This window comes from Lissotriton vulgaris, chromosome 8 (assembly GCF_964263255.1).
Source record: "Lissotriton vulgaris chromosome 8, aLisVul1.2, whole genome shotgun sequence".
Lineage (NCBI taxonomy): Eukaryota > Metazoa > Chordata > Amphibia > Caudata > Salamandridae > Lissotriton > Lissotriton vulgaris.
In genome coordinates this window covers 491,527,338-491,551,213 of record NC_141696.1, presented here as the reverse complement: position 1 = coordinate 491,551,213, position 23,876 = coordinate 491,527,338, and the positions used below count along the sequence as shown (strand labels likewise).

The 23,876-nt window shown below is 36.5% G+C and overlaps 1 protein-coding gene across 2 annotated transcripts in view; it reads left to right on the top strand.

Moving 5' to 3' along the window:
- ARHGAP6 (Rho GTPase activating protein 6) overlaps window positions 1–23,876 on the top strand; it is a 1,594,767-nt gene that overhangs the window by 512,490 nt on the left and 1,058,401 nt on the right. The gene's annotated exons all lie outside the window — the stretch shown is intronic.

The following is a 23,876-nucleotide window of genomic DNA, read 5'->3' as shown; positions in this document are numbered from 1 at the left end:
TTTCGTAATAGGGTAGTTTTAAATTTGTTAAAAAATATGAAGAAAGGTAAACAGAGAGCTGCTTTCTACAAGAAAGAGAAAAGTGTAGAGAAGATTGTTGATCAGGCTTTCGAAGTTAAGAAAAAATTATTTATTTTAGTAATCAATAGAATTAGGATACTTAACAAGGCAATTGATGTTTTCAAATCGAACAGTAGATGGAAAAGAATAATTAATTGGACTCATTTTTGTGAAGTATTTTCAGGAGAATGGATGCATAGTTCAAGTTTTGAGCCATTTTTAATGAGGAGAGTTACTTCCAGGAGAATGATTTGGTGCATGCAGTTGACACCAGTGGTCGAGCATATGAGGTGAAAGACGGTTGTCTGATGGAAAAAGAGAAACTTGTTTCCAGAGATGCAGAAGAGGTGTTAGCTGATGAAGTTTTAGAGAGCCGTACTAAGGGTCCAGTGTACACATGGAAGTGTAGTAGTATTTGTAGTGTGCAACAGGATTCAATCGATTTCCTTCGAAATTTCTTACGTACATATAATAGGAAAATTGGAAAACAGAAGATGAAAATCTTGCAAGAGTTAGATCCTTGCAGAGTGAGAGAAAACACAGGTTTGCATGGGCATTCACTGGCTTGTCTTTCTAGAAAAGTATGTCAGAGTGTTTTTCATCATTTCAGGATGTTAGCAGCGCATCATAATAAAGTGAAGAAATTAGTGAGAAGGTTGTATTATGCAAAAAGTCCAGCACTTAAGCTTAAACAGTTAAACAGTGCTCTTTTGCATGGATCTGAATTAGATGTGAAGAGCATTTGTGAAGAAATTGAGTTTTGTTATTTTGGGGACAAAGAAGACAGTGTAGAAATGGATATAGTAATAGATGGTAATGTGGAAGACAATGTACAGATTTTAAGTACAGAAAAGTTTGACGAGGAGATTACCAAGTTTAAGGTGAAATCAAGTGAAAGGCCTAATTTTACTTGTGTGTGTTGTCGACGGACTCATTATAAGATTCAGACTAGATTAGTTGATTTATATGCAAAAAGTGAAATGGAAAACAATAGTGAATGGCAGGATTTTGTAACTTATTTGTTGGTGCAGAATTCTTTTGATTTGAGTTCTGATCAGCGTATTTGTAATTATTGTTTTAAAAAATTAAATGAAAACAGAATGCCTGCTAGAGCTGTTCATAATAATCTTCAGTTGGTAGATATTCCTTCTGAATTGATGGATTTAAATACTTATGAATCTATTTTGATTCAATGTGTCCATCCTTTTCAGGCTATTGTTCGCATGGAGCCTAAGATAGGGAAATTGCCTCCTTCAGATTTACAAAGAGGATTAAAAGGAAGAGTTGTTTATTTGCCTCTAGATGTCAAGAAAAATATTGATACAATTGGTGTAGAAAGAGTAGAAGAGGATCCTCTGGTTATTCTAGTTAATGGAGTTCCGACAAAGAGTAAGAAAATCTGGCAAGATTTAGTGGATGTTAGGAAAGTCAAAAAGGCAACGTTGTATTTGGTCAAAAACAATGAGGACTGCAAACATGTATGTGTTGGAGCAGAAGAAACAGCTACAGAAGAAGACAGTGATTGTTCAGTTGGCCAAATTGAAAAAGTTGATGTGTCTAGAAGTGAAGAAATATATGAACATTATACTGTTCATCCTTTGCATTCCAAAGAAGTAATGGTGAATGCAATTGACTTGTTTCAAATGAAAGCAGCAAAAGGAAGTCCCATTAGTGTATGGGAAGAAAGTTTGGAAGCTCGTTGTTTTCCACAGTTATTTCCAACAGGTCGAGGTGGACGATATGACGATCGACTAGTTCAAATTCCTGCAGCTGAATACCGGACTTTAAGATTATATGCTGAAGATCCAAGGTTTCATCAATGCATTCCGTATTTGTTTCATCTAATGTATGAAAGTGACTTGTCTGGGCTTTCTTATGCAGTGAACCATATACTGAAAAGTGGAGCACATCTGCAAAATGTTTCGGCGAGGGACTTTATGGAGAAAGTCAATCTGCAAGACAGTATTTTGGAATCTCAGCTAATCAATCTCATGGCATGTCAGCGAGGTAAGAAAGAAACTAGCAAATCAGTGATAATGTTGTTGCCCTTATTTCAACCTCATTTCAAATATTGTCCACATGGACAGTAATGATTCACTTAGACAGTAATGTATCAAAAATATATGATTATTTTATTTTTCATGCTATTTATTTACTTTTAATCTTTTTTTTCCATTTTCGACAAAACTCTATATTTCTTTTAGATAATGTGTTGATTAGTTCATAGAAAAACACATATATTTCATAACATTGACAATAAATAACATGCAATACTCATAGTGACCAAGAACAAGACATTATACACATAAATACAAGAGGTGCTGTACGATATGTTTGGTCGATGGGAAATTTATGAAGGCAAATGCGGTAGAATGGGACACAACGCGTTTCGGCCTGAGGCCTTCATCAGGTAACCGTCATTCGTATTTTACACAAAAACTGGTGTACAACAAAAACCTATACAGAGAGGGATAAAAAACATATAGAATACACAAATAAGTATTTTCAAATGACTGATGTAAATATACTGTCTAAACATATGTTGCGAGGTTGAATAAAAAAAGGGGTTGTTCTAGCAACCTGTTGGTGATCTAAGGGTCAATTATTAATATATATGTATATATATGGTCTCATGATACATTTCCATTTTATATACAAAGTAGGCTAGCACAGTGGGTCCTATATCCTATATTATCCTAACAGAGCTCATGTAATGCAAACATTGATATATAACATTTGTTACGAAACACTGAAAGTTAAGGTGTCTCTTTCTCACCCATCTGACCTATATGTTCTAACTCAGATTTTCTGGTCATGAAAATAGTTGTAGAGAAAGACTAAAGAGATATATGGAAAAGGGTAGGGTGGAGAATAGGGTTCCAGATGTTAGTGATATCTGAAAAAGGTCTACGTGTTATTGATAATGAGGGTAAATAAAAAATTCATAATGGAACACCAAGAAGATTCAAGTTTTGACCAAAGAAAAGAGGAAGGAAACAGGTGCTAGAAAACCTATTCGCGACTGCTTGTTTACTCACTTTAATTTATTTTCATGTGGAGTTGATTCCGGTTATTTCATATAGAGGAGATTGAGTTATTTTTAATATTTGAGGGATTTTTGACGACATCTATGTAGCACTGGGGAAGTAGATATAATCACATTTACATACGAAGAGAATTTATGAACAATCGTTTTTTTACATGAGGGGATGGTTAATTATCTAAAAATACCTGATATTTTCTGTTCCTACTTCTTATTTCTTTTCTGGTTTCTCCTGAGATATGCAATTGGGTTCAAGATCCACGTTACGGCAAGTAGAGGTTCATAGGCTTTTAAAAACTTGTTTTGCTCCAGATTAGATCCACATAATAATCTACAAGATGAAGCCGCTTTTTAATATAGAGGTTTCAAACAGAGATATATATTTTCAGACATATAAGGGTTTTTTTTTCGTTATATGGTTAGTGCCTTTATTGTTCAGCTGCTCAAGGATTCTATTGTTTAAAATTAGTTTGTTTGAATACTATATGGTAATCTACCTATTCTTGCCGAATACATGATTTTTAACGATAGTATATAACTTACAACTTTGTGCATCGCTTATTACCTGATATTTTAACAGATATAAGGGTACTCGACTGTAGGATTCTTACCTTGATATAGAAATTTAGAGAGAAGGATATTTTAATAGCGCAATGATTATATCATCCTTATTTTTCTCTTCAAGTAAAACCTTCTGATATTCCTCATATTTTAGTAGAAAGGACGAATTTCTTTTAATTCCTAAAAACATTATTGGAAAAGCGCAATTATACACTATAGTCTAAAAGAGTAGTCTAAGTGTTTCTATAGTGTCTCTTTATTCTAAATTTACCTTGTTATTGGGTGCAGGGAAGTCTGGTCTAACTCGGTAGTCTGTTCCAAAGTTTGGGATCTGGAATAACAAGCGGGGCACAAGAGTATAGGGTTAATCTATCTCTTGTTTGTAAATGTCAATAGATTTAAGGGTGGGTTCTATACTGAAGCCTAACCTGATGTAAGAGAACATACCTCATAACTGTGAGCGCTTCTCCGCAACGAAGGGGTCTGCTGGTATGCACTTCCGAGCGTGCCGGCGTGGGATTGGAAAGGAATACGCCCAGTATTTATAGGTCGAGTGAGCGTTAAATAGTATCAGCTGTGTTCCTAATTAACTTGTTGAAGTTCGATGACGTGTTTTGAAAACGACATGCTGCCTGTAGTAAGGTATCAATGGAAAGGGAAGACGGCCTCCGTGTAGTTCCCCCGGTGAATCGGTAACTACAATGGAGCGCAAAAATAGACTAGCTGGGTGATAATATCCCGGGTTTATTTTGAGCGAGTGAGGAAAACCTCTTCGCTTTGCCGTAGTGAGACATTATATCCAGCATGCTGTACTTTATGAGGAAAGGCACAAAACGTGTTTGGATATCTCAAATTTTCGTATTTTATTTCCCTTGGTCGGAAAACGATTTTTTAATCTAAGATATCTTCATATGTGGAGGATAATTTGCTTAACACGGAGTATATAATTTTCGAGAAGGCATAATTATGTAATTAAACGAGTGAATAGTTTGTGCACTCCTTCAAAAAAGATGAGCAAAAAGATCAGAGAATTGGTAGGAAGGGACTTCCCCTATTTTCTTTACTCAAGGGTCGGTCTAATATACAACAGACTGCACTCTAGGGTATTGTAGTGTCTCACCTTCATTTGAAGAGACAGATAGCATCACATGTCATTTAGCTGTAATTGTGCTATAATCCGGATTATTTTCAAGTTAGGTTACATTATCTTCAGATTAAGTGTGGCAGTGGGCAGTACAGAGAGAGTTTAAGATAGTCAGTATAATTAATATAGGCCATCATGTAGATGGCGAACAAATTATAGGATGGCCTGCTGCCAGGGGATTTCAGAATTTAGTCCCAGTTTTACAGTGTCTAATGTGAATATCCAAAAGACCTCGCGTTTTTTGCAGATTTGGTCTGTATTAGCTCCTGGTCTTGGCACAATTTTTTCCAGCACTATCCATTTTATTTGTTCTGGATTGTGATCATTTTCAGTATAACGGGCTACCATGGGAGCATTTTGTTTTTTGGTACGGATAGCTGATTTGTGTTCGGTCACTCTTGCATAAACTGAACGTGAGGTTTCTCCGACATATCCCTTATTACAGGGACATATCAGCAGGTAAACGATGTTAGTCGTTTTACAATTAGTCATGTAGGGTAAACTGATTAGTCTATCATTGAATTTGAATTCTTCTGTTTCTATTGCCAGAGGGCAGATTTTACAGATTCCACATTTATGATTTCCTATTACCGGAGCCCCGGTAATTATGTTCTTGAGATGGGTGTCTTTTTTGACTATTGGCATTCTTGATCTGACTACTATGTCTTTTATGTTCTTGTTTTTTTATATGCAAATAAAGGTTTTGGAATCACTTCAGGACCTACTTTATTGACATTTAAAATGTGCCAATTAGAGTAGAGAATTTGGCGAATCTGGTTGTTAAGTAGCGAATGTCTGCTTACGAAAACTAGACTAGCATCTCGTTTGTTTTTACTGTTTTTTAAGAGGTGCTGTCGATCGTAATATCTCGCTCTTTTGTATGATTCCCTTATCAATCTATGAGGATAGCCACGTTCCTTAAACTTTTCTTTCATTACAGTGGCTTTTTCATCAAAATCATGTAGTCTGGTACAGTTTCTTCTCAGTCTAAGAAACTGACTAAAAGGGATACTGTCTTTTTGTGAGGTCGGATGAAAGCTACTATAATGAAGTAGTGTGTTTCGGGCAGTGGGTTTTACATAGAGATCCATGATAAGTTGGCCTTCGTGATGTTTAATAGTTAAATCCAAAAATTCTATTTGTGAATTACTTATTTTTTCTGAGAATTTCAGATTAGGATCACAAGAGTTGAGCCATAGTAAAAATTCTTGTAAGACATCTTCATTATCATCCCAGATAAAGATGATGTCGTCGATATATCTCGACCAGTAAAAAATTGACTCAAAAAACGGGGCCATTTCATTAAAAATATGTTTCTGCTCAAACTGTGCTACATAGATATTAGCAATTGTTGGTGCACAGGATGCGCCCATACTGACACCTTTTATTTGCTGATAGAGGCTTCCTCTGAATTCAAAGACGTTGTTTTCCAATACAATTTCAAGGCATTCTAAGATGAAAGGCAAGTTACAGTCAATTTGGAAAGATTCGATGAACCATTTGGTAGCTTCAATAGCACCCCTACATGGAATGTTAGAGTATAGACTCTCTACGTCTAATGTTACCATCCATTGTCTACGGGCATTAAATGCTGTGCCCTCTAGTTGGGTAATTACATGCCTGGTATCCTGGATGTATCCTAGTATTTTACCGATATGTGGACGCAAAATCGCATCCAAATATTTTGATATTGGCTTAGTTACACTCCCAATTGTAGTAACAATTGGACGAAAAGGGGGGTCATACTCATTTTTATGTATTTTAGGGGTGCCATATACACTGGCCGTTATTGGATTGTCTGTGTTCATGAAATCATGTTCTTTCTGGCAGATGATACCCTTGCTTAACGCTCTCGCTGTTAATTTCGCAATTTTATTTTTTGTCTTAGACGTGGGGTCCCTAAGAATTTTAGTGTAGAAACTAGTGTCACTGAGCATGGATTCCATTTTCTCGATGTATTTGTTTGTTTCTAGAATAGCGATCCCACCTCCCTTATCACAACTTTTAATAGTTATTTGAGCGGAGTCCTTGAGTTCAAGAAGGGCATTATGTTCTTCACGGGAAATGTTAAATGGGGTACGCGGTATATGCTTAGTAATGTTTTTTAATTTTGCATATACAATTTTTTCAAACATTTCCACTTCTGGATCTATTTGATCCAGAGTAGGTGTGTACACTGATTTCGGCGCCAGGCCTGATTTTTTTAATTCACTGGTATTAGTTTCTCTGTTGGCAAAAAAACATCTTAGTCGTATCTTGCGAAAGAATTCCATCTCTGTTGGCTGTTAGGGAGACGCCAACAGAGAGGCAACTGGAGACCCAATTACCGCCCTCAATACCGTCCCCAAAATCTATATCAGCAAAATCAACATTATCAGCAAAATCAACAATATCAGCCCCCAGTACAATATCCCCAGAATCAGTCTTACCAGCCTCAGGGTCAATACCAACCTCATCCCCAGGACCATCAACAGAATACAGACAGATTTCTGGAAACAAGAAATGCTGGAGACAGTAAAAACTATCCCCATATTTAACTTAAGCACTCATGAAGCTAATTCGGCAACGTATACTTTACTATCAAAAGGACTGTCGTTTGTCCCCCATTCTGGGCTTAACAAGTTTGAGCTTTTTAATGACATGATAGAATTCTTTCGCAAGATACGACTAAGATGTTTTTTTGCCAACAGAGAAACTAATACCAGTGAATTAAACAAATCAGGCCTGGCGCCGAAATCAGTGTTCACACCTACTCTGGATCAAATAGATCCAGAAGTGGAAATGTTTGAAAAAATTGTATATGCAAAATTAAAAAACATTACTAAGCATATACCGCGTACCCCATTTAACATTTCCCGTGAAGAACATAATGCCCTTCTTGAACTCAAGGACTCCGCTCAAATAACTATTAAAAGTTGTGATAAGGGAGGTGGGATCGCCATTCTAGAAACAAACAAATACATCGAGAAAATGGAATCCATGCTCAGTGACACTAGTTTCTACACTAAAATTCTTAGGGACCCCACGTCTAGGACAAAAAATAAAATTGCGAAATTAACAGCGAGAGCGTTAAGCAAGGGTATCATCTGCCAGAAAGAACATGATTTCATGAACACAGACAATCCAAAAATGGCCAGTATATATGGCACCCCTAAAATACATAAAAATGAGTATGACCCCCCTTTTCGTCCAATTGTTACTACAATTGGGAGTGTAACTGAGCCAATATCAAAATATTTGGATGCGATTTTGCGTCCAAATATCGGTAAAATACTAGGATACATCCAGGATACCAGACACGTAATTACCCAACTAGAGGGCACAGCATTTAATGCCCGTAGACAATGGATGGTAACATTAGACGTAGAGAGTCTATACTCTAACATTCCAATGTAGGGGTGCTATTGAAGCTACCAAATGGTTCATCGAATCTTTTCAAATTGACTGTAACTTGCCTTTCATCTTAGAATGCCTTGAAATTGTATTGGAAAACAACGTCTTTGAATTCAGAGGAAGCCTCTATCAGCAAATAAAAGGCGTCAGTATGGGCGCATCCTGTGCACCAACAATTGCTAATATCTATGTAGCACAGTTTGAGCAGAAACATATTTTTAATGAAATGGCCCCGTTTTTTGAGTCAATTTTTTACTGGTCGAGATATATCGACGACATCATCTTTATCTGGGATGATAATGAAGATGTCTTACAAGAATTTTTACTATGGCTCAACTCTTGTGATCCTAATCTGAAATTCTCAGAAAAAATAAGTAATTCACAAATAGAATTTTTGGATTTAATGATTAAACACCACGAAGGCCAACTTATCATGGATCTCTATGAAAAACCCACTGCCCGAAACACACTACTTCATTATAGTAGCTTTCATCCGACCTCACAAAAAGACAGTATCCCTTTTAGTCAGTTTCTTAGACTGAGAAGAAACTGTACCAGACTACATGATTTTGATGAAAAAGCCACTGTAATGAAAGAAAAGTTTAAGGAACGTGGCTATCCTCATAGATTGATAAGGGAATCATACAAAAGAGCGAGATATTACGATCGACAGCACCTCTTAAAAAACAGTAAAAACAAACGAGATGCTAGTCTAGTTTTCGTAAGCAGACATTCGCTACTTAACAACCAGATTCGCCAAATTCTCTACTCTAATTGGCACATTTTAAATGTCAATAAAGTATGTCCTGAAGTGATTCCAAAACCTTGATTTGCATATAAAAAAAACAAGAACATAAAAGACATAGTATTCAGATCAAGAATGCCAATAGTCAAAAAAGACACCCATCTCAAGAACATAATTACCGGGGCTCCGGTAATAGGAAATCATAAATGTGGAATCTGTAAAATCTGCCCTCTGGCAATAGAAACAGAAGAATTCAAATTCAATGATAGACTAATCAGTTTACCCTACATGACTAATTGTAAAACGACTAACATCGTTAACCTGCTGATATGTCCCTGTAATAAGGGATATGTCGGAGAAACCTCACGTTCAGTTTACGCAAGAGTGACCGAACACAAATCAGCTATCCGTACCAAAAAACAAAATGCTCCCATGGTAGCCCGTTATACTGAAAATGATCACAATCCAGAACAAATAAAATGGATAGTACTGAAAAAATTGTGCCAAGACCAGGAGCTAATACAGACCAAATCCGCAAAAAACGCGAGGTCTTTTAGATATTCACATTAGACACTGTAAAACTGGGACTAAATTCTGAAATCCCCTGGCAGCAGGCCATCCTATAATTTGTTCGCCATCTACATGATGGCCTATATTAATTATGCTGACTATCTTAAACTCTTTCTGTACTGCCCACTGCCACACTTAATCTGAAGATAATGTAACCTAACTTGAAAATAATCCAGAATATAGCACAATTACAGCTAAATGACATGTGATGCTATCTGTCTCTTCAAATGAAGGTGAGACACTACAATACCCTAGAGTGCAGTCTGTTGTATATTAGACCGACCCTTGATAAAGAAAATAGGGGAAGTCCCTTCCTACCATTTCTCTGATCTTTTTGCTCATCTTTTTTGAAGGAGTGCACAAACTATTCACTTGTTTAATTACATAATTATGCCTTCTCGAAAATTATATACTCCATGTTAAGCAAATTATCCTCCACATATGAAGATATCTTAGATTAAAAAATCGTTTTCCGACCAAGGGAAATAAAATACGAAAATTTGAGATATCCAAACAAGTGTTATGCCTTTCCTCATAAAGTACAGCATGCTGGATATAATGTCTCACTACGGCAAAGCGAAGAGGTTTTCCTCACTCGCTCAAAATAAACCCGGGATAATATCACCCAACTAGTCTATTTTTGCGCTCCATTGTAGTTACCGATTCACCGGGGGAACTACACGGAGGCCGTCTTCCCTTTCCATTGATACCTTACTACAGGCAGCATGTCGTTTTCAAAACACGTCATCGAACTTCAACAAGTTAATTAGGAACACAGCTGATACTATTTAACGCTCACTCGACCTATAAATACTGGGCGTATTCCTTTCCAATCGCACGCTGGCACGCTCGGAAGTGCATACCAGCAGACCCCTTCGTTGCGGAGAAGCGCTCACAGTTACGAGGTATGTTCTCTTACATCAGGTTAGGCTTCAGTATAGAACCCACCCTTAAATCTATTGACATTTACAAACAAGAGATAGATTAACCCTATACTCTTGTGCCCCGCTTGTTATTCCAGATCCCAAACTTTGGAACAGACTACCGAGTTAGACCAGACTTCTCTGCACCCAATAACAAGGTAAATTTAGAATAAAGAGACACTATAGAAACACTTAGACTACTCTTTTAGACTATAGTGTATAATTGCTCTTTTCCAATAATGTTTTTAGGAATTAAAAGAAATTTGTCATTTCTACTAAAATATGAGGAATATCAGAAGGTTTTACTTGAAGAGAAAAATAAGGATGATATAATCATTGCGCTATTAAAATATCCTTCTCTCTAAATTTCTATATCAAGGTAAGAATCCTACAGTCGAGTACCCTTATATCTGTTAAAATATCATGTAATAAGCGATGCACAAAGTTGTAAGTTATATACTATCGTTAAAAATCATGTATTCGGCAAGGAATAGGTAGATTACCATATAGTATTCAAACAAACTAATTTTAAACAATAGAATCCTTGAGCAGCTGAACAATAAAGGCACTAACCATATAACGGAAAAAAACCCTTATATGTCTGAAAATATATATCTCTGTTTGAAACCTCTATATTAAAAAGCGGCTTCATCTTGTAGATTATTATGTGGATCTAATCTGGAGCAAAACAAGTTTTTAAAAGCCTATCAACCTCTACTTGCCGTAACGTGGATCTTGAACCCAATTGCATATCTCAGGAGAAACCAGAAAAGAAATAAGAAGTAGGAACAGAAAATATCAGGTATTTTTAGATAATTAACCATCCCCTCATGTAAAAAAACGATTGTTCATAAATTCTCTTCGTATGTAATTGTGATTATATCTACTTCCCCAGTGCTACATAGATCTCGTCGAAAATCCCTCAAATATTAAAAATAACTCGATCTCCTCTATATGAAATACCCGGAATCAACTCCACATGAAAATAAATTAAAGTGAGTAAACAAGCAGTCGCGAATTGGTATTCTAGCACCTGTTTCCTTCCTCTTTTCTTTGGTCAAAACTTGAATCTTCTTGGTGTTCCATTATGAATTTTTTATTTACCCTCATTATCAATAACACATAGACCTTTTTCAGATATCACTAACATCTGGAACCCTATTCTCCACCCTACCCTTTTCCATATATCTCTTTAGTCTCTCTCTTCTCTACAACTATTTTCATGACCAGAAAATCTGAGTTAGAACATATAGGTCAGATGGGTGAGAAAGAGACACCTTAACTTTCAGTGTTTCGTAACAAATGTTATATATCAATGTTTGCATTACATGAGCTCTGTTAGGATAATATAGGATATAGGACCCACTGTGCTAGCCTACTTTGTATATTAAATGGAAATGTATCATGAGACCATATATATACATATATATTAATAATTGACCCTTAGATCACCAACAGGTTGCTAGAACAACCCCTTTTTTTATTCAACCTCGCAACATATGTTTAGACAGTATATTTACATCAGTCATTTGAAAATACTTATTTGTGTATTCTATATGTTTTTTATCCCTCTCTGTATAGGTTTTTGTTGTACACCAGTTTTTGTGTAAAATACGAATGACGGTTACCTGATGAAGGCCTCAGGCCGAAACGCGTTGTGTCCCATTCTACCGCATTTGCCTTCATAAATTTCCCATCGACCAAACATATCGTACAGCACCTCTTGTATTTATGTTATAATGTCTTGTTCTTGGTCACTATGAGTATTGCATGGTATTTATTGTCAATGTTATGAAATATATGTGTTTTTCTATGAACTAATCAACACATTATCTAAAAGAAATATAGAGTTTTGTCGAAAATGGAAAAAAAAAGATAAAAAGTAAATAAATAGCATGAAAAATAAAATAATCATATATTTTTGATACATTACTGTCTAAGTGAATCATTACTGTCCATGTGGACAATATTTGAAATGAGGTTGAAATAAGGGCAACAACATTATCACTGGTTTGCTAGTTTCTTTCTCAACTTGTGTCTATATATTCCCTACGATTAGCAAACTATCTAGTATGTAGGGGTCCCCTTTCTTTTTAAATTGATGTCAGCGAGTTACAAACGAGTATTGGTTCCGTCGTCATGGGGAATTGAAATGTATGCTAAGCAACTTAGGAACTCCTACATGGTTCCTCACTCTTAGCTGTGCTGAGTATGCATGGGACGACTTACTTCAATTTCTACGAGAGGCAAATGGAAACATACAAAATATAGAATTCAAAACACCTGGAGAACTGTGTTCTTTGGATCCAGTGAATGTATGCAGATATTTCAATCATAGATTTGAAGCTATGATGTCTTATATTACCAACAAAATAAATCCTCCCCTTGGAGAGGTTTTTGATTTCTTTTGGAGGAAGGAGTATCAAGCGAGAGGTGCTCCTCACATACATATGTTGTTATGGATTAAAGATGCACCCAAATTTGGAACTGATTCGGATGACACAGTGATGAGTTTCATTGAAGAGTATTCAACATGTGCTGTTCCGAAAACTACTGAAGAAAACAATTTAAGGCAACAAGTTTTACGCGTTCAATCCCATCGTTGTGGAAAGTACTGTCGTCGAAAATTCAGAAACAAGGACAAGTTCTACACAAAATTGTCGTTTCGCGTTTCCTCGAACAGTAATTTCTAAAGGAAGAGTAAATAATTTGATGTCTTCTCTGCGACATACTGTGACGAGGAAATCACCAAAAAATACATACAATTGAAAAAGAAACGAAGAGTCCAAGTATATTAACGACTACAACCCAGTGATTTTGTCCATGTGGAATGCTAACATGGATATTCAGTTCGTTGCTGACAACTCTATTGCTGTGGCTTGATATGTGATGTCTTACATCACAAAAAAAGAAAAGACAGAACTGAAGGAAATGTGGGAGAACATTTCACATGAAAAGAGTGTAAGTAAAAAATTATACAGTTTCAGTCTGAAGATGTTATCGCATCGAGAAATTGGAGCATATGAATGTTCTGATCGGTTATCATCAGCAAGTCTCTATGGCAAATCTAGAACAATCATTTGGGTGAGTCTAGGTCTTGCTGCAACACAAAACTGAGTTTTGAAATCTGTACAAGAAATTGAGCATTTGACGGAGAAAGAACCAAACAGTACAGATATTTTGAAGACAAACATGTTGGATACTTACTATCCAAATAGAAGTACTCACCTTAAGAACACTTGTTTGTATGAAGTTCTGCAAAACTATAGTTATAAGAGGAACATCACAGAAGATATGAATAATGTAAAATATGCTGTCATTGGGTATGAAGGATGTCTAGTGAAGCAGAGAAAAGGCCATTTGATTAATCATCGAATATTGAGTTGCGAATCTCCAGACAAAAGAGAATTTTACTATTTAGCTCTTTTGCAACTCTTTAAGCCATGGCGTACAGAAGAGGAACTACTTGGAGATTTTCTCTGTTACGAAGATTCTTTTAATGCAACCAAGGATACCATAGAATGTCCTGTTTTTCCAAATTATCTGCAAATGTTGAACGAAGAACTACAGCAAGAAGCCACAATTGCTGAAGAGATTGCTAGAGACAGTTCTCAAGACAGTCAGAGTTCTACTTCATTGAGTCAGGATCCACTAGGAGGACCAATTATCCAAAATGAAGCTGCCACTGCCATGGATGAGGTGGAAGGAGCTATGGAACAAGCTCAAGAGGATGTAGTTAAATTAGAAGATTTGGTAAAGCAACGTTGAGCAGAAAAAGATATATGACGAAGTCACAGAACAGATTGAACATGGATTCAGACATGAGAAAAAAGAGTGCTCATGTACATCATTTAAACCTGTCCGACTGTACGTAAGGGAGAAGAGGGAACAGGAAAAGGTTTTCTGATTAAAGCAATTGCAACTTATCTGCAGAAAATGACTGAATCACCGCTGTCTTGTGTTGTAACCGCTCCAACTGAACTGGCAGCACATAACATTAAAGGGATTACTCTACATTGTTTACTGATGCTTCCAGTTGAGCATGATAATAAATTGCATTACAACAAGTTATCTGGAGATGCGTGTTCTGAAGTTTCCAGAGTCCTGAAGAAAATGAAACTTCTTATCATTGATGAAGTAAGAATGGTCTCAAATCTAATGCGTGCTTTTGTGCATTTGAGAATGCAAGAAATTCTTAGAACAGAGTATGATGTGTTATTTGGAGGAAAACACAATATTGTTTTTGGAGATCTACTGCAGTTGACTCCAGTAAAAGGACAACCAGTGTTTAAAATGCTTACACATGAAGATACCAGGAAGTCCCTTGGAAGCATTGGAAATGTTAATATATGGTTAAATTTCAAATATGCAGAACTGTTTCAAAATATGCGACAGGCAAAGGATGAAGATTATTAAAAAATTCTACAAGATATAAGAATCGGAAAAGTAGGCGAGCATGGGAAAGAAGCTTTACATGCACGATTAATTTCAAATGTGTATCCAAATGAAAACATTCTTCCAGAGAATATTTTTAGGAAAATTACTGAGAACAAATCTGGGATATGTTTGATGCCAACTCTGCAAGAATGTTCCATCTTCAACAACAAAATGTTAAAGTTAGAAAATGAAGAGATTGTGAAACTGGAAGCAATAGATAAAATTGAGCATATGGGAGCAACAATTATTTTGTCAGAAAATTTGAAATCAAAATTGGATTCATTAGAGAAGAGTATATCTAAAACAGCTGGTTTTGAAAAGACTCTGAATGTGTGTTTTAATTGTCGTATTATTTTGAGAAGGAATTTAAATGTTGAAAGAGGTCTGGTAAATGGAGCAATGGGTCATGTTGTTGATTTTGTGAATTATAGAAATAGAGATGGAATTGAATTTTTAAAAATTAAATTTGATGGCATTGAGCAAGTACAACAAATCAGTCGTTGTTCAGCTAGATTTTTGCTTGTAAAAGACTTATATGTTCGCCGAAAACAGTTTCCTGTTTGTTTGGCATATGCAGTGACAATTCATAAATCTCAAGGTTTAAGTGTAGATAGTGCTTTGGTGAATATTGGAAGTTCTGTGTTTAAAGAGGGTATGGCATATGTGGCATTATCACGAGTCAGACCTTTATCAGGATTGTACCTGATTAAGTGTGATGAGACAAAGATTTGTGAAGATCTAGATTGTGTTAAAGAATACAATAGGTTAAGAAGAGACTATGCTCCACATTTGCCTCAATATCCTCTGTTTGAAAAACGTGTGGTAGGCCGAAAAAGAAGAAATGAGAATAATTGCAGTGAGGTAGTAGCAAAAAGACAAAAAGTAGATGAAAATGTAATTGAAAACAGAAAGAAAAAGGATTCTGATGAAAATGTTGTTGGATTTCAGTTTGAAAACAGTTCTGGTGTCAACTGCTATGCTAATGTAGTGGTTAATGTTGTTTTTTTTCTTCAAACTTTACAAGAACAGATTTTTGAAAATCGGGATAAAAGATTGTGCGGTTTATTGAATTCTGTGTTTGAGAAACGTAGCAGTGATAGAGCAAAAATAGAAAGTGTAACAGAAATTAGAAATATTTTAGACATATATTCTGGTCAAGAAAAATTTTCACAGAACATTCAGCAGGATTGTCAGGAATTTTTAATGTATATGTTTGGTGTTTTGGAAGTTGAAGGTGTAGATGTAGAAAATCTTTTTAGCCTTTCTTATCAATGGCAGCATGACTGCGACAATTGTAGTTTATCAAGTACTACTAGAATAGACACTGAAAGATTTATATATTTGACTTTACGAGACTGCAAATCAGTGTCATTTAATAATCTAGTTAAAGCAGCGGATCATAATATGGTGTGTACCCAATGTAAGTGTCCAATGCTGTCCACATTATTTATACAAACTTATGGTCAGTATGTCATTTTAGTGTTCCAACGATGAAGAGCTGATAGAACTAAATTGACAACTTGTATCAAAAATTTCGTGGCTTCTCAGTTATCAATTTCAGGAAGAACCTTTGCAACTGTAGCTATTATTTATAATGACGGTCCTTCGACAACATCATACAGCTTATTTAAAATGTCAAAAAGGTTGGACTTACTGCAATGATTCTCATTTGACTTATAAGCAACGTTTGCCTTTTGACTTAAAACATTTTTACCTAGTGTTTTTAGAACCAAAGTTTAAGTAAAGGTAATTGGCCTATAAAGACGGGAGCAGTTAATAAAAGTTAGTCTACTGTTTAAAATTATATTGTGAGTAAAAGTGATCAACATAATATAAAAAATCCAGTTCTCATATAGGTACTGTAAGTGGATCTCATAGTAAGTGATATCAGTATTATAGGAAATGTTGAACATGAGTGATCCAAAAAGGGAATATGAATATTCAAACATTGTGAAAATGTCATTTGAGCTTTTCTTTCAAAACATCGGGTAAGCGGTAATTTCAGAGTTTTATTTGAGAAATTTAAAAACATACTGATAAATCTGATACTATTTGGCCGTAAGGAAAGTTGAAGGTATGAGCAAAGAGTCATAACTTAACACAAGGAGGAAAATGAAAACGTTGAGAATTAATTCAGATGTTCTTAGATCTTTTTTTATAGAAAGTCGATGAAATTGAAATTTAAAAGAACAGCAGAGTATTTTCTAACAAAAACAACCTTCACGATCTACTATTTGGCCTCAAGGAAAAGTAAGTGAATGAAAGATTAGTGTACATATATGATTTGTAAGTTTATATGGGTTTTTCAAAACACAATCTTTTGGATTGTGTTTTTTTTCCCGCTGTCATATGATGAATAGTTTGAACTCACTGTTTTTAATGAAATTCAATATATTCTGAGAACAGCAAAAATAAACTATCTAACATGTTGTACAAGTTATTCTATAGTTTGTATTGTGTAATTTATATTGTATTCCCATTGTCTCACACTCACTTTCCTTTTTCCACCCTTTTTCAGCTCTCTTTACTCACTCACACTGCCTTTCTCTCACTTTGTTTAATCCCTGTTCCTTTACTCCACTTCTTTCACAACCCCTCAATCCCGTTTCAACTGTCTGCATCCCTTCTCTCCCTTGCACCACTTTTCAGCTTTCTCACATTCTCTCAGTACCACTGCTTTAGTCCTCTTCCCCTCTCTTTCCTTCTTTTGCTCCTTTACTCTTTTTCCTTTCTTCACTCATTGTACTGCACTTCACTCAGTCCTTCCCTTAGTCCTTCTGTGTACTTACTTCCTCACTCCTTTTCCCTCAATCCTTCAATATCATCCTCACTCCCTTCATCCCTTCACTCTGTGACTCCCCTTCACTCACTCTCAGTCATCTTCCATTCCTCTTTCTTGTAAATGGATCCTCAATCAGACTCCTTTCCCTTTCACTCATTCCCCTTTTACCTACTCCTCTTTCCTGATTTAGTTTTGGTATCTCACATTCTTTTAGTATCTTACTTACCTTCAGTAATTTGTTCTCCTTCTATTTCTTTTTCCCTCTTTTTGTCCTTCTACATTACTTTAGTTCCCTTTCTGTATCCTTCACTCTTGCTTTATTTCTTAGTACACTTTTATGATTTTTTACCTCTTGTCCTGTCTCTTCTATTATATATATTTTACTAATTATAACTTATTTTTTCTTCTGTCTTTCACAGATACAAAGTGTAGTAAAAACATGTAATTAAGTTTACATTAATTATATGGTAAGTGTGACTAAAAAATGTAGTTTGTCATCACCCTTTACTTTAACCTCACTACTTTTCTCTCACCCTACCTCACCCCTGTTTCCTTACTCTGCTTCCCTCACTTATTCTTATCCTCTATGTTTACTTCTCTTTTCCTTACTTTCCTACCACATTCAACTTCTTTCAGTCTCCCTGATCACCTACTCTCCCTCACTTACCTTTTTTTTCTGGTTCACTCAGTCCCTTTCTGTCACTCCTTACTTTACTCTCTCTGTCCTTTCTCTCTGTTACTTCCCATGTCTTTCCTTTTTTCAGTTACTTCCTCTAACAATTTTTCTCTGTCTTACTATCTATTACACAGTCCCTCTGTGTTCCTCCCTCAAGCTCTCTTTCTCTTAACACCACTCTCTCTGTCCCTTTTCTTCATGCTCACTCCTTCACGCTACCGAGATGCACCCCGGTACGCACCGGGGCGCGCCGGAATACTGCACTTACTGGTGCGCTCACCGGTACGCGCACCGGGAGCGCCCCAAGGCGGAAAAAAATAAATATATGAATATACATTAAAAAAATAGTATTCCATAAATATACAATATAGGATTCATTATTTTAAAAAATGTTACATTTCATAGCTATAGAAATTTGCTATTAAAAAACCTTTGAAATTCACTGAAAAAACCATAGGTTTCACACCAGTTATAGTTAGGAATTAGCATTTTAAAAACCTATGAAATTCACTGAAAAAAACATAGGTTTCACACCAGTTATAGTTAGGAATTAGCATTTAAAAAACCTATTAAGTTCACTGAAAAAAACCATAGGTTTCACACCAGTTATAGTTAGCTGGAAATTTTACTGACATAAAACCATTGAAATTCCACGTTATAGTTAGTTGGACTCACTATAACTTGCGCGCCTGCAATGCACTGCTGATGACGCCACATATTACATCACTCATGACATGGTCAGTAACATCACTCATGACATCACTGATGACACCATCCTTGTGACAGAGTGACAGACCTCCTTTCAGTGTAATGTAACCCTTGAAACACATATTCAAAAATAGAAACTAACATTTTCAAAAAAATGGACATACCCATACCAGTTACAACAACCAATTCAGTAATTCCACCATCTATATACACATCCACTCATTCACCAACAGTTCTATATAGTCACTCATACATATACTCACTCATCATATGTAGTGATACACATATACATCCTGTTACACGCCGACAGTCATCCAAAAGTTACTCAAACACACACTCACACATGCAAATAAACTATAGAACATCCATTTATTTGCAAATACAACTATACACACACTACCACCTTACTTCTAAGGAAACTTACACATACTTACTCTCTTAAACAAACACTTATAGAAACACATACTTTTTTAAACAGGAACTCTTACAATCTCTCACTCTCACATATACTCACTTATATACATCAATACTCACATATACTAGATTAAAACATATGTAGTTACTGATAAAAACACTAGTCAGACAGTCATTCACTCACTAACACACACATATACACACTCATCCACCCATACAGTCCTGCACATATGCCGTCTTCAAAACGCATACAAACAGTGAGTCAGTCATTGATGCATCTATGTGCTAAGTAATACCCCCACCAAACCATACATACTGATACTAAAAAAAAATCTAATAACCCATACACACACACATGTAGCTACTCACCAACCCATGCAGACACTTATACACAAAGTGAAACACTGATACATATATTTAAATATTTAAACATTACTCGCTAATATATGTATTCACTAAGATACACTTAATAAGCCAGTTAACCAATGAATTTATTTTAAAAAAACATCCATTTAGACACTTATTTAAAAATGTATTCTTCCATCAACCTTTACAAATACATATGTAAAACATATTTATTTTACTGAAATACACACATTCACTGGATGGTGTCATCAGTGATGTCATGAGTGATGTCACTGACCATGTCATGAGTGATGTAATATGTGACGTCATCAGCAGTGCATTGCAGGCGCGCAAGTTATAGTGAGTCCAACTAACTATAACGTGGAATTTCAATGGTTTTATGTCAGTAAAAGTTCCAGCTAACTATAACTGGTGTGAAACCTATGGTTTTTTCAGTGAATTTAATAGGTTTTTTAAATGCTAATTCCTAACTATAACTGGTGTGAAACCTATGCTTTTTTCAGTGAATATATATATATATATATATATTACCTACTGGCGGTCGCCAGTAGGTAGTTATAGTTAGGATAATTTTCAATGTTAAATCTCAACATTCTATTTTGAATAACTTTGGCGCCGGTTGACGAATCTGCCTGAAATTTTCAGGAAAATGGTCTCATGGCGGTCCGGTCCTTCCCTGAAAGTTTGGGGGGGATTCGTCAAGCGGGGGCCGAGATAAAAGGGGGGTCCCAAAACGCGTTTTCCCCATGTTAATTTCCATAGGGCGGTCGATTTCACTTTTAGCCCGAACGGCTGAATGGATTTCCACCAAACTTGGCAAAATTGTAGGGACTGGTAGCCCGATGTGCCTTTGCTATGTCTCAAGATATGTGCTCCAGTGGATTTTGAGTAATTTAGGTTCAAAAAAATATATATATCTATAGGCGCTCTCCCGTGCGCGCACCCGAGTGCGCTCCAGGCGCGACACGCGACTTGCGCGCAGGAAGCTGATTGGATCTCAGTTGTCTGTAAACATTCTAAACAGTGCGGAGCGGCCGCCATCTTGTGTCTCGGTAAAATCGAGACACAAGGGGTTTGAAAAAAAAAGGGGCAAATGACCATAAGGGGGAAGAGTAGACCCCCTCTGACCCCCTAGGTTTGATGTAGGGACTAAAATAGGGTCCTGCAGGGCATTAAAAAATTTTTTTCGTTTTGCGCGGGGGAAGCGCATGGTACGCGCACCGGAGAAGCACGGGGAAAATCCAGGACCATATTTATGAAGGCCTTGCGCTGTTAGTTTTGCGCTTCCTGTGCGTCAATTTTTGTGACGCACCAGCGGTGTAAAAAAATGCGCATTGTTATGCAATATTTAAAAAGTGACGCATCTATCTAGATGCGTCACTTTTTAAATATAGTGCAACGAGGTACATTTTATTACACTGCTGGTGTTATGCGTCACTTTTCTGTGCGCACTCCTTATGACATTCCAGATGTGTCATATTTAATGTATGACGAATCATGTTGCAGATACAATATGGCGCAGAGTTTTAAAAAGTGACCCATGTACCTAGATGCGTCACTTTTTAAAAAATAGTGTCAGGTATAATGCATGCAGAGGGGGTGTTCCTTGCAAAAAGCTTGGTAATAATGACGCAGTGCGTCACTTTTAGGATGCAGTTGCGCAAAAATCTTGCGCCTGCTTCACAGCAAACCTTTCACATGGTGCTTTTTCCATGTGAAAGGACACATTACTGGAGTTGCGTCACTTTTGTGACGCACTCCTGCAATGCGTTACTTTTGTGTTTACAGATATGTCAGAAATACTCCAGTTTATTCACTGTGTCATAACTTTCTTTTCTAACACTCACCTTCTTTCATTCCTCCTACTTCACTTCCTTTCACCTCTCATACCTTTCTGTTCTTTCTTACTCATTCTCCTTTCAATTATCAATGCACTATATTTCACTTACTCTTCATTTTTTAAGATTATAGCTCTTTGATGAGAATTGGAGGTAGTTCTGAAAAGAACTTTTGGTTTTCTTCTTTTAACTGAAGAGGAACAAAAACAGGAAATAGAAACTGCTCAACAGGAGCAAAAAGAAAAGAAAAAAATTAGGGGTGGGAAGGGCAGTGATGGTCTCCAATGCCCGAACCATGAGCAGGACACTTTGCTCCCCATAGGTGAGGAGTTGATTGCAGTATCTGCATCTGACGACCCCATGGTTGAATGCAGGTTGAATGTTTGCTACCTGCCCCTGAGATTGTTCTCTTCCAGAAGAAGTTGCTCCTCCTGTTGATGTAGAGGCCCCATCTCTGGGAACCTCCTGTGCCAGAGCCCTGACACTTTCCCGGGCAAAATTCTGGGGGTGCCTCCTCTCCACATGGCGAATCATGGTGTAGTTGCCAAAAGAGTATTTTTTTTGGGGGTTACCCCGTGACAGGACCTGTTTGCAGATCCTGCACTCTACTTTTGGTGCATTCACCTTCTTCTGGCCTTCTGGAAACGTAAAAAATTTCCAGATGAAATGTTCCTTCACCTTTGGGGTAGGAGGCTCTTCATCAATGAAGTCATCTTCACTGCTGGATGGTCTGGCAGCCATGATGAATCCAGGAATATGGAGCAGCAAAAAAGGCAGGTCTTTCAGTCACAAAAGTGAAAGAAGAAGTGAAGGAAATGGGTGGGGATTTCATTCATTGTAAAAAAAAACTGTTAGCAACCAATGAAAAGTGTTATTTTAGGGTCACATGACCCGACGCGTTTACGCTGCGCGCTCCGGAGCACTTCCGGGTGCGTTTACGCAGCGCGATCGTAGGCGCTTCCGGGGCGCAAACGTGGCGCGATCGTAGGCGCTTTTCCGTGCGTTTATGCGCCGCGCACGTATGCGCTTCCGAGGGCACTTACGTTGCGCGCCGAAGTGACGTCATCAATCTTTTATAGAAATGCATAATCATTTTCCATATTAAAAAAAACAAATTTTATTTGTATGGTACGAAATGTTTTGCATTATTATTAACTTTTCATTCATATTTTTTTTTCACGAACGACAGTTGCGCTCTGGGTGCGCTTTCAGATGAGCTCTCGGAGAAGCTTACAGGAGAGCTTAGCTGAAAGCTTCCCGGAGCGCGCACCCAGAGCGCAAAAGAAAAAAATTATAAGAAAAAATGAATACTTAAAAAAAAACAGCAAATTGTAAAAAAAAAAAAGGTTAGAAACTCGATATACAAAGGAATTAGCAGTTAAAAAACCTATGAAATTCACTGAAAAAACCATAGGTTTCACACCAGTTATAGTTAGGAATTAGCATTTAAAAAACCTATGAAATTCACTGAAAAAACCATAGGTTTCACACCAGTTATAGTTAGGAATTAGCATTTAAAAAACCTATTAAATTCACTGAAAAAACCATAGGTTTCACACCAGTTATAGTTAGCTGGAAATTTTACTGATATAAAACCATTGAAATTCCCACGTTATAGTTAGATGGACTCACTATAACTTGCGCGTGCAATGCACTGCTGATGACATCACATATTACATCACTCATGACATGGTCAGTGACATCACTCATGACATCACTGATGACACCATCCAGTGAATGTGTGTCTTTCTGAAAAATAAATATATTTTATATATGTATGTGTAAAAGTTGATGGAAGAATAAATGTTTAAATAAGTGTCTAAATGGATGGTTTTTAAAAATTGATTGGTTAACTGGCTTAATAAGACATCATCAGCAGTGCATTGCACGCGCAAGTTATAGTGAGTCCATCTAACTATAACGTGGGAATTTCAATGGTTTTATATCAGTAAAATTTCCAGCTAACTATAACTGGTGTGAAACCTATGGTTTTTTCAGTGAATATATATATATATATACATATATATATATATAGATATATAGATATATATATATATATATATTCCAACACAAACAGCTCTTTTCAGCTGAAAAAGGAGAGCACACAAGTATCCTTACGACAATGCTTTATTGAAGACCCCTCACCCCCGACACGTTTCAGGCCAACGCCCTCCTTAGTGGCAGACCATGTGACGTGACGGCGTGCGGCAACCACC